Here is a 17,590-nt window from a genome sequence, read left to right on the forward strand (position 1 = left end):
TCCTACCCTTTTAGCATAGTTTCTTCAACATACCTTTGATTGGATGATTTGTGTCCCTCCCCGGGTATAATTGAAAATGTTTTCTCTTTTATTTCTCTTGGCAACACATAGACGCTCATGACTTGCTTTCTCTCTTCCCATCTTCTCCTTCCCCCTCACATCCCCACCACGTAGCATGAGAATTAATAATGCCCACTCCCTCACTTGTTCGTTGCTCTTAAGCCCTCTTCCCTTCTGGATTCATGCTGTTTGTTTCTTTCTATTTTACATTTGACTGCTTTGGAAAGAGGCCAGAAGTTGCCCATGGCTTTCGGTTCAGTTGCATCTTTTAATTTCCATGAAATTGCCTACTTATTTTGTTTTTTAATTTATCATTCTAAATTGGTGGCCACGTGCGGACAGAGGCAAGATGGCGTCTGAGTGAGCGGTCGCATCAGCAGCACTCTGCGAGCCTGGGCAGACTCCATCGTAAAACTTCTAAACCCCACAACCTCGACCGCATGAGAAAGAGATTGTGTTTGAGATAGACATCGTATTTCTTGCTTTACTCTCCATGGCCCTCGGAAGAAAAACCCCAGATATCGGATATATATGAGCCTATGTGAGATTTTGGCTCTGGCACTAACTCTGGCTCTGGTGCACTCAAGATGATATCCTTAAGGAAGATATAGAGGCCTGAGAAAAAAAAAAGCACTTGACACAACCTTTATCGCTATCCTGCTATCCTGCTGTAACCGTCGCTTGGATCTGATTGGACCTGATCGGACCTGATGCCTGGTACCGGAGCACATACTTGGAGATAAGATTGGAGATGCCCCTTTTTTTTTCTCCGCTCGTGGATCGTAGCTGGATCGTAGCTGTCGTTCTGTGGTTCTTTGTCCAGAAGCAGGGGGCTCTGACATAAAGGAAAAAAACTGTGAGTTGATTGAGCCGCACTTTTTCATATATTACGTATGTGGAACTTTGGGATGTGGAATGTGGGCTGCATACTCTGCCTGTAAAGAACTGGGTCGAGGCTAGAGGATCCCGAGCTATGTATGGGGGAGCGGAGAATAGAGCCTAGCTGTGACTAGGGTGAAAAAAAACGCTACGGAAGATTCTACGAACAACATACTTTCCTCTCTTTCTCCTGTACGTCTGCTTGACTGCCCGCCCTTAGCCTGCTCTGCTCTGCTCTTTCATTCACACCTTGCAACTCTCATCTCCTTTCACTCTTCACTCTTACCGGGTGTCCTCCAACTGCTGGAGCGCTTTACTCGATTACCGGCACCATTGGGTGTCATCTGCAAACACGGGATGGGTGCCGTAAATGTCACACGCGTTGCATAGCTTGCGTCTCTCATTGCTGAGGTAAAGTAGAGACCTAGAGGTCCAGCGCAGAAAGAAACAAGCAGAAGGGGGCGGTAAAAGGCTGTAAAAGGAAGGAAAAAGCGACGAATGCAACTTAAAAGGATTGTTAGAAGCTCGGTGTGGCAGGAGCGATGGGACCCTCAGGAGAGCCTTAGAGAAACCAAAAAGAATTGTGAATTTAAATCAACAACAGCTACAGCCGAGATTGGTATTGATATTGGAATATCAGTGATAATTTATGGCCCTAAAATAGATTGGCAAAGTTAATGGTAAAATGGTAATGTAGTTTCTTATATAGCTCATGTATCACCACAAAGGGTATCTCGGCGCTTGCTTTGGGAACCCGTCCTGGTTTTTCTCTCTGGGATAGCCCAGCTGGGCACCCCCAAGGTGAAAGCCAGGGATCCCACTGCAGGGGCCGTAGTGGAGATTGAGCAAGCTATTGCCCAGAGTTGCAGAGCGTGAACCCCTGATTCAAGTAGGCACCGAAGCGAGAATTATCAGGTCCGTGGACATTTGGGCTCCAAACCCTGCCGCGTCGGGAATTGAACCCTGGTCCCGAGACGACCTCTGCTTCTGGGTCTGCCTCCTCTAACCGGTGAGCCACACTTCTCCACATTCAAGTTCATGTATACAACACAGCACCTATAAAGGAGGTGCTTGTACAGCCAGTAAAGCAATTAAAGCACCACAAACAACACCAGGAAGGCAAATTTATTGGCATATTAAAAGGAGCAGAGAAGGTAAAAAAAATAAACCAGCACGACTCCAAATCTGGTGGCAATTACAGGCACAGACACAGTACCTAAAAAAAAAAAACAAGCTCAGATTCTCAGCCAAAAGCAGGACATGGAGAGAAGAGAAAAAAGAGATGCTGCTGCCGGTGATATCGGAGATGTCGGACCAGGAATGCAAGCAACTATGCTGTGTAACACGGAACTTAACGGTGGAAAGGTGGAAAGGGAAGCTATGGCCCAGCAAAGAACATGTGAGGCCCAGGAACAAACGCCAGAAAGACGGGAATATCCAGAAAACACTCAGAATCTGGAAAGCGATCAACCCCCAGAAAACGTGGAAATGGAAACGGTATATGTTTCACAAATAACTAACGATAGACAGAGAGGCCCTGAAACTAGAGGGTCCAAAGCAAAGGAAAAGGATTTGGAAAGAAATGAACTTCATGAGAGTGGGAGAATGAAAAATAAAAATGCTGAAAAAAATGCAGAAAAAAACTAGAGAAGGAGAAGGAGAAAGCAAAACGAAAAGTGAAAGAGAAAGAGAAAGAGAAAGAGAAAGAAAAAGAACTCGAGAAGGAGAAAAAGAAGGGGAGAGATATCGAGGAAAACGCCAAATTGGAGCTAATGGCCAAGAAAGCTCAGAGGCTACTGACAATAAAACATCTAAAGGCTACCGCAAAAAATACAGGTTCCCCGACCACTTCTCAGCCTAGAATTTCTAATACCTTCAGCCCCCTACATAAGGATGGCGCGACTAACGCCTTAAAGAATGAAAAATTGCAGATCAAACACTCAAGCAATATGAGCTGAACTTGTGTAGATAGCCCTGGTGTGTACCTAGAGAACATCGATGTAGAGGAAAATGACACGCGAGATCCGAACCTCGGTAACCAGATCGTAGCTCCAAGTGTGAGCATTGAAGGGTCTAGGGCACCCACAATGATAAAAACAATGATGTCTAATCAAACGGAGCAATCGGATCAAAGTAAGATGTTTCCATTGGGGCAAGATCTACATCTAGAAAAGAAATCATTCTCCGAGGAAGATTCTGATTCAGATATATTTGAAACAGGGATGTCCATATCAAGCGAGTCAAGTGAACTAAGTGACACAAGTAAAGCAAGTCCAGGTTTACAATTGGGGACCTTATCTCCGGAGATCTCTGGCTCACATGAATCGAGAAACCTCAGCGAAAAAAATCTAAATTGGTGGCCGCCTTTCTTCGACTGGAAATATAAGTTTAAAAAATAGATGAAAATGGGCGACTGTATTTCATGATGCAAACACACACATTCATGTGCATTGGTAGCCATCTTGTAATGTTTTTACTTTATTGGAAAACACTTTTATAACTTGCTGCCCATACATGCACATACACCTTGATTCATTGGCAGATGTTTTGGATGCTTTTTCTCATAAATGCATATGATGAGCCACCTGCCAGTGTGGATTTTTTTTGCTATTGAGAACAAGCATTAGTAAGGTCAACAACTTGGCAATTGCATTTTAAAAGTGAGCTCTATTGGCTTTAATAATGCTTATTTACTTTTGAATGGGCATCAAGACATGTCTTTTATGTGTGAACTTGGTTTAGGTTTCCTTTTGGATTTTTGAACAGAATGGCCTGAAGACATGGTTTTCCTGTATAACATTATATCTTCTGTTATGTCACTTTTCTCCACTTTCTTGTCCTGTATGGGAAGGAGATACTGACAGCGAATTCTTATGTATGTCCTCTACATGCTGGTATACTCCTTATTGTTATGTTGGCAGTTGAACCACTCTGTGCTTGTGCTTATTAAATTATCAGAATATAGCTCAAGGCTTACTTCAATCCAGTAGAAATAATGAGCAATTTTTAATTCGAAATGAAATGCAGCAACCACAAAAACAGCAAAAATGCACAGGCTGATCATATTAAACAATTGAAAAAACACTGTTAAATGTGCACTAGTTTAAAAATACAATTATTAAAATATATGCATTTCTGAAAGCATTGCATACATTTATGAAGGCACTACATCGATCCTTTGGTGCAGCTGCTTGAAAAATCAATGTTGACATTGTAATGTGATTGAGACTTGCAAGTGGCTCCTTATTTATAACATTTGTCAGATTCCTTCACTATGCAGAAAAGCACATTTTCCTTGTAAGGTTCACCAGTTTTCTTAATATGAGTCATATTATGGCAGTACTATTTACTTCGATCTGTTTTAGTGAACATATTAGTGCTCAATTTGAAAACTTGAATTTAACTTCTTTTAACCCTATCCATGCTGATGACGGAACAGCTCCGTCATCAGCCTCGGTGGCGCTGTGCTGATGACGGAGCGGTTCTGTCATGGCCCGGCCGCCACGCCTGCGTGGCGCTGATTTTGCACCTGCGCGGCGCGTTCTATTGAGCGGGCGGGGCCATGACGGAACGCTCCGTCATGAGCACAGCTCAACCGCGGCTGGTGACGGAGCGGTCCCGTCACCAGCATGTGCCCGCCGCGCGGCCGCCCCGCCCCCTTAGCACTGCGGCGGAATAGCCACCGCAGTGAAGGGGTTAAACTAAGGAAAATGCATAGAGAAATGTATACAAATTGGCATGCACTCATTACAATGGCTGGACTTTGATTTTCAGAGTCTTAGTTAATTTATGCTTATTTTTTCAAGCTTATTTGTGAAATCGCCTAGTCGGTGGTTAGATCCTATGAGATAAAGTATCCCTGCCTTACATTACAAGGATATTGCAAGACACAGAGGAGTTCCATGGCCATATGAAGGACAGAGGCCAAAGGCTGGATTCCTTTATAAGATCATAGAACTCCAAGGCGATTTGCGATATCCGTATACGGTATGGCAGGAGGTACTTTATTCCTTATAATACATTGTCACACCATAACCCTTCGCACAAACCATTACATCGTCAGTGTGGTGCTCTTTCTTATGAAAAATATAGGACATTTTTAAACATGAAGAATACAATTAGAGTCTCTAGTGCAAAATTAAACACACAACAAAGCAGTCCGATATATCTTGCGAAAATGCATGAGAATCAGTTTAATACACGTCAGATTTTTTTTAAAAGCTGTAACTCTACATACAGAGGTGTTGCTTCTTTCCTATAATTATCTAAAGTGTGGAGAAAATAAACATGTTGCCATAAATATCTCTATACTGCTTATCACTATAGACAGAGCAGAATAAGGAAAAGCTAACTTTTGTTTTCATTTTTTGGAACTGCATCTTTAATTATGCTCCATGACCTGCCTTTCTCCTTGACTGCTGTCTGCTGGCTCTGGAAGCAGGCATTGTAATGACAGAACTCATCTGCAATAAGTTATTAAAGTTGAGCTGCTATGTCATTTCCTTATTATAGGCGACTAGGTGCGTCATAAGTCATCTGTGATAATGAAGTTAGAGACGGGGTTTTATACAGGGATATTCAAGCTCCCATATATTATATAAATATTTATATATTGAGATTAATTCACGTATTTGTATGTGCGTGTATATCTATGTGTGCGTGTATGTGTTGTGTATTTATTTCGAGCAACTGTACAAATAAAATACACGTTCAAACATTACTACAGTGCAACGGTCACATTAGAGATTATTGCCAAAACAGAGAAAAACTGACATGAGAAAAAACGATTTACTGCCTACAGATTACACGTAAGAATTACCTTACACAGGGACACAACACCACTAACAGTCACAGAATCTGTTCAGTGTGATGTTATCTTGTTGCTCAAATGTAACATCTTGCATCCTGGTTTTAGTTAAATATATTTGGTTAAAACAAAGACACATGAAAATATGGTTCTCATAAATCATGATGGCCTTTCCCAGACTCAAAGATAGTAATAGCATATTGCCCTCATCTGCATATGTAGTACATATATGAATGTAATATGCTACACAAATGTGTACTTATATAGATGTGTGTGTACATATACATATATGTATGTATATATATATATATTTTATACTCATCTGCTGTATACATATAATATATATTTATATATATATATATATATTTTTTTTTTGCTTATCACATTATGTAGGAATATATTGAAGAACATTAAAGTCAAAAAGCAAGGACTGCCATTGCTTCAGTATTATTCTGAAAAATGTTAGGCCTAATTTAGAAATCTTTTTATGCAACTTTGAACCTGCTCCCAGAGAGGCTAGGGGGACATTCATTTGGTGTCCTAAGAGATGAATCTCTTAGCAGGCCGGTTTGACATCAGTCTTTCCCCAGAGAGGACTGAATCCCCTGATCCGACGGTTTTTCTGGAGCAGCTGTACACCACAAACAACAGCTGATTTTGAAGTTCAGCGATTCATTCATTGCAACCTGGTTATGTATGCCCTGGAGAACATTACTGCATGGCTAACTGGCAAGCATGTCCTTTGCAGGCACACGCTCCACATTATGTACGAAGAAGGAGGAGGGCAACGTATCTCAAGAAAGTTTCAAAGGTTACGGTATGAAACTTCAACACAATCTCACCACAAAAAAATGCAGGATTTTTTTGCATGCTGTTACCATTTTACAACCGTATAGGTTTGTTTTCCTGAACTCTCTGGTAATTGCTTAAGAGATGTCATTAAACAATGTAGATTCATTTATGTATGTTGTAAGAGAGAGGTGCCCACCCAATACCCTGTTTACGCTGTTGTTTATACAATGAATGCAAATATATGCACATATGCATTTCATTTGCTGGTGACTTTTCAGCATGATTGCATCAAATGCGCTTTGCTCCCAAGCGGAAAAAAATACCAAAAACGTATTGGGCCTTATTTATGAAGGACTTGCGCCGCCGGTGCGTCACATTTAACATGGGAAAAAGTAACGCACCGGTGGCGTAAGTCCTTCATAAATAAGGCCCATTGTGCCTAATCCAGCAAAAACATTGGCCCTCCTTAAGAAGATCAGGGCTGAATTCAGATCCCAGTGCTAAGGTGTTTACACAGGACTTTGGACTACGAGTTGTGTGATAATGATCACACCCTGGCAGTTTTCCCCTGATAAATGCTGTGAGGTCAAACCTGCGGAAATTTATCGGGGGAAGGGGGTAGGGAGGGTTGCAGGTGGAGACCCATAAAGGACATGCCTGCGGAAATCGGTGGGTTAAACACCGATTCTGCATGTTATGCCTCATTTGCAACTCTAGAAGATAGATTGAATAGGATTTGTTTACCACCTCTTGTAAATACCTTAATCTAGTATAATGGTATTTACCACCTGTGGTAAATATATCATCTATCCCGACTAACTTGTAATGAGGACCATAATGGATAAATAGAGGACTTTGGATTTGCTAAGTGAAGCTCAGAGGGCAACATTTTTATAATTACAGTTTGTCATCAAAGACCACATTTAACATACATTCAATTAAAAAAGATCAAACAGTAAGCACAAAAAATTGAATAAACAGTGATTCTTAACGGGGGTCTAAAGGGGGTCTCTGACTGTTTAGAAAATTAAATAATATTAGCGGATTAATAAAGTATGCATACATAAAAAATCCAGATTAAAAATTAACAAGTTTAGAACCCTATATAAATGTGATTGAATTTGAAAATGGAGGCTGAAAATGCAGTTGGTATTCCTATCTTGATTCGTTGGAGCAGCGCAAGTTCAGCAAATGGGGGTTTAATATGGACAATTGGTGGCCTCACTTGAACCAATGGTGTGCGCCAAAAAAATAGGGAGCGAGTATTTAGAGCGAAAAGACAAAATTATATGCTTGACTCCAGCATCTAGCTTCCTCGTCTTTTAGAAATAAAACAACATTTAAAAAAACACTAGCACTCCCATTTCAATAAAAATTTCAATTTTTAGGTATGTTTTTGTTTGTGAACTGGCTTGAGAAAGGCTTATGTAAGTCAAAAATGCCACATATACATGACTTTGAACTGATATCTATAGAGCTAACAAGTCAAGTGTAGAAAAAAACCTCAAACACCTGTTTCATTGGAATCACGCTGAAAGCAGCCTCAGCCCGGTGGCTCCTTGCACACTCTCCTCCTTTACCCAAATAAAACGCACCATGCCACCACAGTCACGGTGTGCTCCATGCAATGGAACCTAGTAAGGGTGATTTACTCTGAGAAGAGCTGCCCTTCAGGGAAATGCAAGCCAATAAAGCGGAGATAAAATTATCTCCCTATTACCTAGCTGTCGCTAACACCAGTTAGCGACAGCTAGTAGGAGATAGCGGCCATCTTGATATTTATCACTAATGACATGCAAAGTGGGCGTGCCAAGATGTTAGCGACTGAAAACAGTCGCTAACATCGCTATCTCCTATTACCAACTTTTGGAGATATTCGCGCTAAGCTCGAATATCTCCAAAAGCTAACACTTGCCCTGAGCAGTCCTTAGCCATGTTATCCAATGGGAGGTGGATAACATGGCTAAGAGCATTAGCTCGGTAATGCATGAATATCGCTGACTTTTCAGCGATATTCATGCATTTCGGCCGATTTTTATCTCTTAGGAGATAAACCTTGATAATAGCAAGGTTCCTAAGCTATAAAAATCGCCGCAGCTCGGCGATAAAAATATTGCTGCTAAGCCAACATAGCGATAATTATCGCTAGTTGTTGGTAATATGCCCCGCAATTACAGGTTTTGCACATACCAGCAGGTCAAGTCAGTAGAAAGAGAAATGCACACCAGAGAAGGTGATTCAAACTATGAAAATCAGCAATATTTCACTGGCCAATAATGCATCCACAGGCTTCATCCAGTAAAGAAACGTATCAAAAAAGACACTTTGTGTAATCAAACAACTATAGAAAATGAAAAGAAGACGTGCAAAGCCATGTCAGAAAAGGTACAATTGCAGTGTGCAGAATGATATCATACCCCAGTTTCCGTATAGAGTTACCAGAAGCACATTTAGTATTTGACCACAAACCATCTGGAACTAAATCGAACAAGCGACATTTTCACTCATTCCCCAAGTAACTTGCTTTATATCATCTCCACATACACGACAGACATTCAGAGGAACCAGCACAAAAATAAGCAAACTAAACAGTTTTCTCCTAGGCATAGGTGCAAGTTACAACACACCCCTAAAGGAAATTTGTAAGCCAACCTTTTTGGCTATTATAACCTCAAAAGTAAATAACCTTCAGCATACAGATGATGCATGATACACCCCCCTCCCCCCCACACTTCATAGCCTATGGCAACCTCTGTCCCTGAATTATTGCCCAAATAGCTGCAAAGGCATGAAGGGAGTAACATAAGACTCTGCTTTTCCTTAAAAAGGTGAAATCCATTGACAACATAGTTGATTATGCTTCCAATCTGAGAGCAGGGATATAAGACGATATACTAGGACGAATATCTAGAGATGATCCAAGATCTTTAGAGACAGCAGGATATCTAATAAGGCGTAGTGTGTGTGTGTGTATTGAGGGATATAAGTAACACCTGCATCACTGAAGGTAGGAGATCTGCTGCAGGCTCACTTCACTTTGTACATCATGGTCCTCCACAGATGACTCATTTCTGGACAGTCATTAACACGGTTAACAAGGACAACTACCACACCTTCTAAGAAAAAGAGTGTCCGTGAACTACCACAATAGCTTTACACGGATCCCGAAGGGAGAAATGATCTCCAGGGATCTCAATTGAACATTTTGCATTTGGTTCTATTTTGGGTGCCGGCCATCATAATTCTAAAAACCTATTGGACAGTGTCATAAATTGCGATATTTATTTGATAGATGTTACCCCTCTCAATGTCATAGACAAAGTATACTTAGGTGCCAACAGTACTTAATGGGACATTCTGCATAACCCTTGGCAGCTAGGCCAAAGCAGCAGAGAATTCCCCAGCAAAATGAGTATTAAATTCAAGAAGTAGCAAATAACAAACACAGATAATAAAATGTGGTGAACCTAGGCCAGAACACCATGAGTTTTCTGGTGACAAGCTATTTACCTCTTCCTTATCTTGAACTGGTATCTCGTTTGGGAGTTCTCTTGGCTGCATCGGCAATCAGTATGGACATGACCTGCCAATAGTGGTTGCTACAGCATCCGGGAAGGATTGGCCTCACTGCATTGCTTTCAGACTCGAGTTTGCTCCACCGCCACTGCCCCTCCACCCCAAGTTGGCTTCTGTGAATCTCGTGGCATGGACCTCCCATATCATGGGGGAGCCAAAGTCTGGAGCTCTAACATGAAGCCGTCTAGTGTGTGCATGCCATGAAGTGCCTTGTCCCCTATTTACAAGGGTATAGCCAGAAAGATAAAATACCCCCACTTTGAACCAAAGCTCTGATGGCATCAAGCAAGAAAAGCCCAAGCCTCCCTACAAGAGGTCCCTTGTCTCTTCCAACAAAGCATCTATCCATTCATGCTATAATCCTACTATTCACACACTGATATCCACCATTTGACCTTTACATCCTATTATCCATTTATTATTTCAACTATCGTTCAGTTGTTTCACCATACGATCCATCTATTGGCCAATCCATCCATCCATCAACTTACCCATCAATCAATAAAGCCTTACATCCATCAATTGATCATTTGCCCATCCATTCATCTATCCATCATATCAGATTTCCATCAATTTCATACATCCTGCATCTCAGACTTCCATTTATTTACACTTCCAACCTTGCACTAAACCATCCATCCATTTTTTCAGATTTCCATTTACTCTTCTATCTTTTCACCCACTGATCAATGAAACCATTGTCTCGGATTTTCATTTACACTGCCATGCTTTCAACCACCATCCATCCAGCCTTAGACTTCCATATACTCAGCCATTCTTTCCCACATACCTACTCAACAACCCACCCATTAATCCATTCATCCACCCATTCTCTCTGATTTCCATTTACTTTGCCATCCTTTTATTCACCTTTCTATCCGTCTTTTTTGCAGATGTCTATTCACTCGGCTATCCCTTCATTCACCCATCCACCCACCCACTCATCCACTCATCCTCTAACCTATAAATTCATTCATCTTTTACCCATTCATCCATCCATCCTTTCATCCATCTATCCTTTCACCCTTCATCAATCCATCATTTCACCCACCCATCCACCCATCCTCTGACCCACTCATTCACTCATCTTTTTGCCCATTCATTCACCAATCTTTTCACCCATCCATCCTTTCACCATCCCATCCTATGACCCACTCATCCACCCAGCGTTTGATCCATTCATTCATGAATCTTTTGCCCATCAATCCATCCTTTCACCCACCCTTCCTTCTACCCACTCATCCATCCATCCATCCTTTCACCCACACACCCATCCATCCATCCTTTTATACACACACCCTTTTGCCGACCCATCCATTCTTTTACCTACCCATCCTTTCACACCTCAGTCATCCATCCTTTCACCCATTCATCCTTTCACCCACTCATTCATCCATCCATCCTTTCATTTAATCATTCCTTCACCCACTAATCCATCCTTTCACCCATGTGTAAAATTCACCCACTTAACTATCTTTCTTTGCCTTTTCTATCAGCCCATTTTTCTTTTTTTCCTTGCAGGGTTAATTATGAGCTATTATCCACCACATTGCAGATAAATGAGGCCAATGTAATACCTCACCCCGCTGCAGTTGGTAAAGCAGAGGGCTCACAATGCCCCTACCAATTTATCTTGCTTCTTCCATGCAACTGTTGGTGTAGACTCAGTAGGTGACAACTGTGATGTCAGACAGACTCCAGGACACCAAGACTCACCCAGGAGAAACCGCGGGACCGCTGGCCTGTTAGCTGTTTACGGCTTCTGGAAGCGCTCTGGTGGTACACAGCTGAAGACTGGAAGAAAACAAAGAGATGGTGGTAGGGGAGTGGCAGGTTCGAAAAAGCAACTGGCTGCCCTCGGGATTCTCCAATCCATCTGATCCCCTCCTAGTCTCTTTGGATCTTTTCATCAATACTGATTAGGTGATCTACGATGAGAGTAGATGGAAAATAGGACCTAAAAGTAGCCAAAGTCAGTGAAGCTTTTGAAAGGAAGCCAATATTTTTGACAAAGTGGGATTCATTCTTTATCCTATTTTTGTGAACTCCATAGGCTGACTCTTTTGCATTGGAGTTTTCTACTATCTCACCCCCGGCATGCAGGTCAGCTTGGATAGTAGTCCTATTTCGATTACTGACACCCTGTTGCACCCCTGAAATCTTCTTAGAAGTACATTTTGCACACTCACATGCCCCAAGGGCATGTGTGTGTGTAAAATGGAACTTTGAAAAATGCACTTTAGTGCATTTTTCAGAGTTTTCGCAAATTACCATGAAGGTCAACTTCATGGTAATTTGCTCCCCTTATTTGCGAATTTGCTAATTTTTAGAGTTTGATGCATTGCATTTAAGAAATCACAATTTGAGATTCCTTAAATGCAATCACAATTTAAGAAATCGCAATTTTGCGATTTCTTAAATTGCGAAAATTACAAAAATGTTAATGCATCCCAAAAATGGGAATTGCATTCGCAAACGGCCGAATTTTGCGATTCGCACCATTTGCGAATGCAATTTCCTTTGATGCATGTGTCCCTTAGTGCCTCAATGAGCGTGGCACATGTCAAATCGGATCTACAACGGATCTACAGCACTTAAAGGTCGTATTTTGCCTGTTTATGACAGACATGAATACCATCAAAACATAGGTACATTTTTATACATCTTTGGCTAAATCTTTCTTTGTCACTTCATAAATGGTCTGAGTCAAGACAATTCTATGATCCAGTTTGACCATACAGTCACAGTAACTTCAAGTAACGTTGAATGTTATATTAGAGGATGCTCAAAAACTTGGTTCCTTGTAGGAGCCGGAAGCTCTGGAAAGAAAGTCCTCGGACAGTCCACGTAACAGCATGCATCCAAAGCAAAGCTTTGGATGCAAGGAACCAAATTAAATTGGAGGACACCCTGTGACATCTTTTGTACAGGTAACTTTTATCACCTTGTCAATCACCAATATAAAACCTTGAGGACATCAAGACTCCAGTCTACCAGGATTAAATTAAAGCGGAAGACTCCCTACGATATTTATTACGCAGGCACTATTGATCGTCTTTTTAATCATCAATATATAATTTTGAAGGCAACAAGTTTTACCAGGGTTCCAAGATATGATTTACATGTCCTGAGGATGGTCTCATCAACTCAAGATTAGAGACAGGAACGTCGACACATACGCTTTGTCTGCTCAACTAACAGACTAACTGTGAATAGGCAGATAAGCGTGCACAATTGTTACAGAGAGATGTCTTGTGATTGTTATCCTTGAAACATCCTTCCTATAACATTGCTATTTATTCTGTACCCTTTATCAAATCTATTTTGAGTATTAAATACAATCTTTTTTCATACACACCTTTTCCCTCTCCTCTATTTGTATCATTTATAGTGACTTATGTATATTGATTGAATATTTGCGGTTGTTGCTTTGCACTATCGGCCCTATGTGTACAAGGCCGCCAAGTACTGTTTGAAATCTTGTTTTAATTATATAGTAACAAAATTCCTTGAAGGTACCTATACCCTACCATATCTCTTGCCCAAACCCTCAAGGGTATATTGGGTTGCTAATTTTTTGGTCACCACTCACCCCCAAAAAGACAGCGTTCCAGTGCCCCTATACACCATCCCTGAAACAACTGATAGTCTGAATTAAGATGGGCCTTTAGGGCAACTGAACTCCTCTGACTAACACATTGGAAAATTCTTGCCTCTGCAGCTCAAACTAATAAACCTGTATACCAAGTTACTGAGAGACATGGTCAAAAGGATCAGTCCATCAACCTAACACACCTGTGGCAGCTGGGATGAAAGCCTCTATAGCTGTAACACTTGAATTGCTGCATAGCAGAGTGAACTATTCTGTTCTTTTCTAGAATTTCACTATGAAGATTACTCTTTTTATGTAGTCTTTATTTTGATTTTGGGAAGTCGAAACTGATGACAAAACAATACAATACAATATAGAACAAAAGCTCTCAAGAGCTAGATAATACAGAAATGTGAGCTTGGTAGAAAAGCATAATAGGACAACATCTCTTGAGGGTGGGGCCTGGAGTATTCACAACCCACTCCAGGACCCAGCACCCCTGTCCAATTGACTAATGATAGGGGAGCCAAAGAGAGAGAGAAATAAAAGGTGGAGAAAAATGAGGAGGATAAGGAGGGTAAAGGGATGGGAGAGAAAAGAGGGGAGGGAGGTTTAAAAGAAGAGGGGGTAGTGTAGGGTGCAGCCAGTGGGGGGAAGGAGAGGGAAAAAGTATAGAACGGGGGCTGATGAGAGGGTAAGTGGAAGTGGATAGTATGGCAGGAACCAAGGGCTCCGATGACGCCCCATCCAGTGGCCATTGCGTAGTCCACAGGCGCAGCAAGAGCAGGGGAGACCCTTGGAATAGGGAGTCTGAGAGCAGCAGACCCAGGTGCGGTGAGAACCATCCTGGTAACCCAGATCAAGTAGAAATTAGCAAACACCTGACATCATCAAGCAGCAGACCCTTAATGGTGCCTAGAGTAGACCCCATCAAAATGGAGCCCACACCTGAAGGTAGATATCTAGTTTATCATTGAGAGAGTATATAAGCCGTTCATATGATGACACCTTAAAGATTTTCGTTAGCCATTTTGCATGCATGGGTTTGTGGGGGCAGTGCCAGTAGCAAAGGACAGACATGTAAGCTGACTTCAGAGCAATGGCCAGGAACTGGCACTCATGCTGGGATAGCTGTGGTGGAGCAGACATATCATCTCATGATGTCACAGCAGAGGATGTCACAACACCAGAAGAGTAAGTGATGGAGGAAGCCAGCTCATTCCAGCTTTGCAGGTCAATCAATCAATCAACAGAATTTGTATAGAGCGCTACTCACCCGTAAGGGTCTCAAGGCGCTGAGGGCGGGTGGGGGGGGGTCGCTACTGCTTGAACAGCCAGGTCTTGAGTTGTTTCCTGAAGGAGAGATGGTCCAGGGTCAGCTGTAGGTGAGTGGGGAGGGAGTTCCATGTCTTGGCTGCCAGGTAGGAGAAGGATCTTCCTCCGATGGTGGATTTGCGGATTCGTGGGATGGAGGCGAGGGCGAGGCTGGCGGAACGGAGCTGGCAGGTGGGTGTGGAGAATGTGAGGCAGCTGTTGAGGTACTGGCCCGTGTCGTGGAGAGCCTTGTGTGCGTGGGTGAGGAGTCTGAACATGATCCTCTTGTTGACGGGGAGCCAGTGCAGGTCTTTCAGGTGGGCAGAGATGTGGCAGTGGAGAGGGATGTCCAGGATGAATCGTGCTGAGGCGTTCTGAATGCGCTGAAGTCTTTTCTGGAGTTTGGCTGTGGTTCCAGCCTAGAGGGTGTTCCCGTAGTCCAGACGGCTGGTGACGAGGGCCTGGGTGACCGTCTTCCTGGTTTCGGTGGGGATCCACCGGAAGAACTTTCGGAGCATGCGCAGGGTGTTGAAGCAGGAAGACGAGACGGCGTTGACTTGCTTGGTCATCGTGAGGGAGGAGTCTAGGATGAAGCCCAGGTTGCGTGCATGATCCGTTGGCTTGGGTGCGGTGCCCAGGGCAGGGGGCCACCAGGAGTCGTCTCCGGCTAAAGGGGATGGTCCCAGGATGAGGACTTCCGTTTTGTCTGAGTTCAGTTTCAGACGGCTGAGCTTCATCCATTCCGCAACGTCTTTCATTCCTTCCTGGAGGCTGGCTCTGGTGGTGGCGGGGTAGTTGGTGAGGGAGAGGATCAGCTGGGTGTCGTCGGCGTAGGAGATGATGTTAAGGTTATGTTGGCGTGCGATGGCTGCGAGAGGGCTCATGTAAACATTGAAGAGGGTGGGGCTGAGTGAGGATCCTTGCGTAACGCCGCAGATGACTTCGGTGGCCGCGGATCAGAACGTGGGGAGGCAGACTCTCTGGGTTCTTCCGTCCAGGAACGAGATGATCCACTCTAGGGCCGCTCCTTGGATTCCGGTGTTGCTGAGGCGCTGTATCAGGGTGCGGTGGCATACGGTGTCGAAGGCTGCTGAGAGGTCCAGGAGGATGAGGGCAGCAGTCTCCCCTTTGTCGAGCAGGGACCTGATGTCGTCGGTGGCTGCGATGAGGGCGGTCTTGGTGCTGTGGTTTGCTCGGAAACCGGACTGTGAGGGGTCGAGGGATCCGTTGGTCTCGAGGAAGGTGGAGAGTTGTCTGTTGACAGTCTTCTCGATGACTTTGGCTGGAAAGGGGAGGAGCGAGATGGAGCGGAAGTTCTTCAGGTCCGTGGGGTCTGCAGTGGGTTTCTTCAGGAGGGCGCTCAGCTCAGCATGTTTCCAGCTCTCCTGGTAGGTGGCAGATGCGAAGGAGCTGTTGATGATGTTCCGGAGTTGGGGTGCGATGATGGAGTCGGCTTTGTTGAAGATGTGGTGTGGGCAGGGGTCGGTAGGGGAGCCGGAGTGGATGGTGTTCATCAGGCGGGTGGTGTCTTTGGTGCTGATAGGGGTCCTGGTGCAGAGGGTGGTGGTGGGGGGCGCTGGTTCGGTGGTTGGGTGCATGGTCAGTGTGCTGAAGCTGTTGTGTATGTCGGCGATCTTGAGGTGGAAGAACTAGTTGAGTGAGTCGCAGAGGTCTTGCGAGGGTGTGATGTCGCTGTTGCAGGCGCTGGGGTAGGAGAGCTCCTTGACGATGCTGAAGAGTTCCTTGCTGTTGTGGGTGTTGTTGTCCAGTCGTTCTTTGAATGTTGTCTTCTTGGTGGTGCGGATCAGCTGGGCGTTCTTGAGGGCGGTCATGTGTTCTGCTGTCTGGTCGTGGTGCCAGGCTTTCTAGAGGGTGCAGCAGGTTTTCTTGGATTTTTTGAGGTCGTTGGTAAACCATGAGGCTTTCCTGCTGCCGGGTCTGCTGCGAGGATTCTTCAGTGGTGCGAGTTCGTCGGCGCAGTTGGTGAGCCACTGTGTGAGGTTGCGGGCTGCTTCATTAGGGTCCGTCGTGTTGTTGGGCGGGTTCTGGTTGAGGGCGGTGGTGAGCTAGTCGGCGGTAATCTTGCTCCAGCTTCCGTGGGGAACCTGTTGCGGGTGGTGGTGGGTCGTGGTTCTACTAAAGTAGAAGTGGATGCAGCTTTGGTCTGTCCAGTGTAGTCCGGTTGAGTGGCTGAAGGAGATGTGCTTGCTGGAGGAGAAGATGGGGTCGAGCATGTGGCCGGCGTAGTGGGTGGGGGTGTTCACCAGTTGCTTGAGTCCGAGGTTGGCGAGGTTGCGGGCTGCTTTATTGGGGTCTGTTGTGTTGTTGGGCGGGTTCTGGTTGAGGGCGGTGGTGAGCTGGTCGGCGGTGATCTTTCTCCAGCTTCTGCGGGGAACCTGTTGCGGGTGGTGGTGGGTCGTGGTTCTACTAAAGTAGAAGTGAGTGCAGCTGTTGTCTGTCCAGTGTAGTCCGGTTGAGTGGCTGAAGGAGATGTGCTTGCTGGAGGAGAAGATGGGGTCGAGCATGTAGCCGGCGTAGTGGGTGGGGGTGTTCACCAGTTGCTTGAGTCC

General features: G+C 44.1%; 1 pseudogene; it reads left to right on the forward strand.

Moving 5' to 3' along the window:
* The first annotated feature begins 2,199 nt into the window (after nt 1-2,199).
* LOC147708894 (uncharacterized) overlaps nt 2,200-17,590 on the forward strand; it is an 82,920-nt pseudogene continuing 67,529 nt past the window's right edge.

This window comes from Lissotriton vulgaris, chromosome 6, assembly GCF_964263255.1.
Source record: "Lissotriton vulgaris chromosome 6, aLisVul1.2, whole genome shotgun sequence".
NCBI lineage: Eukaryota > Metazoa > Chordata > Amphibia > Caudata > Salamandridae > Lissotriton > Lissotriton vulgaris.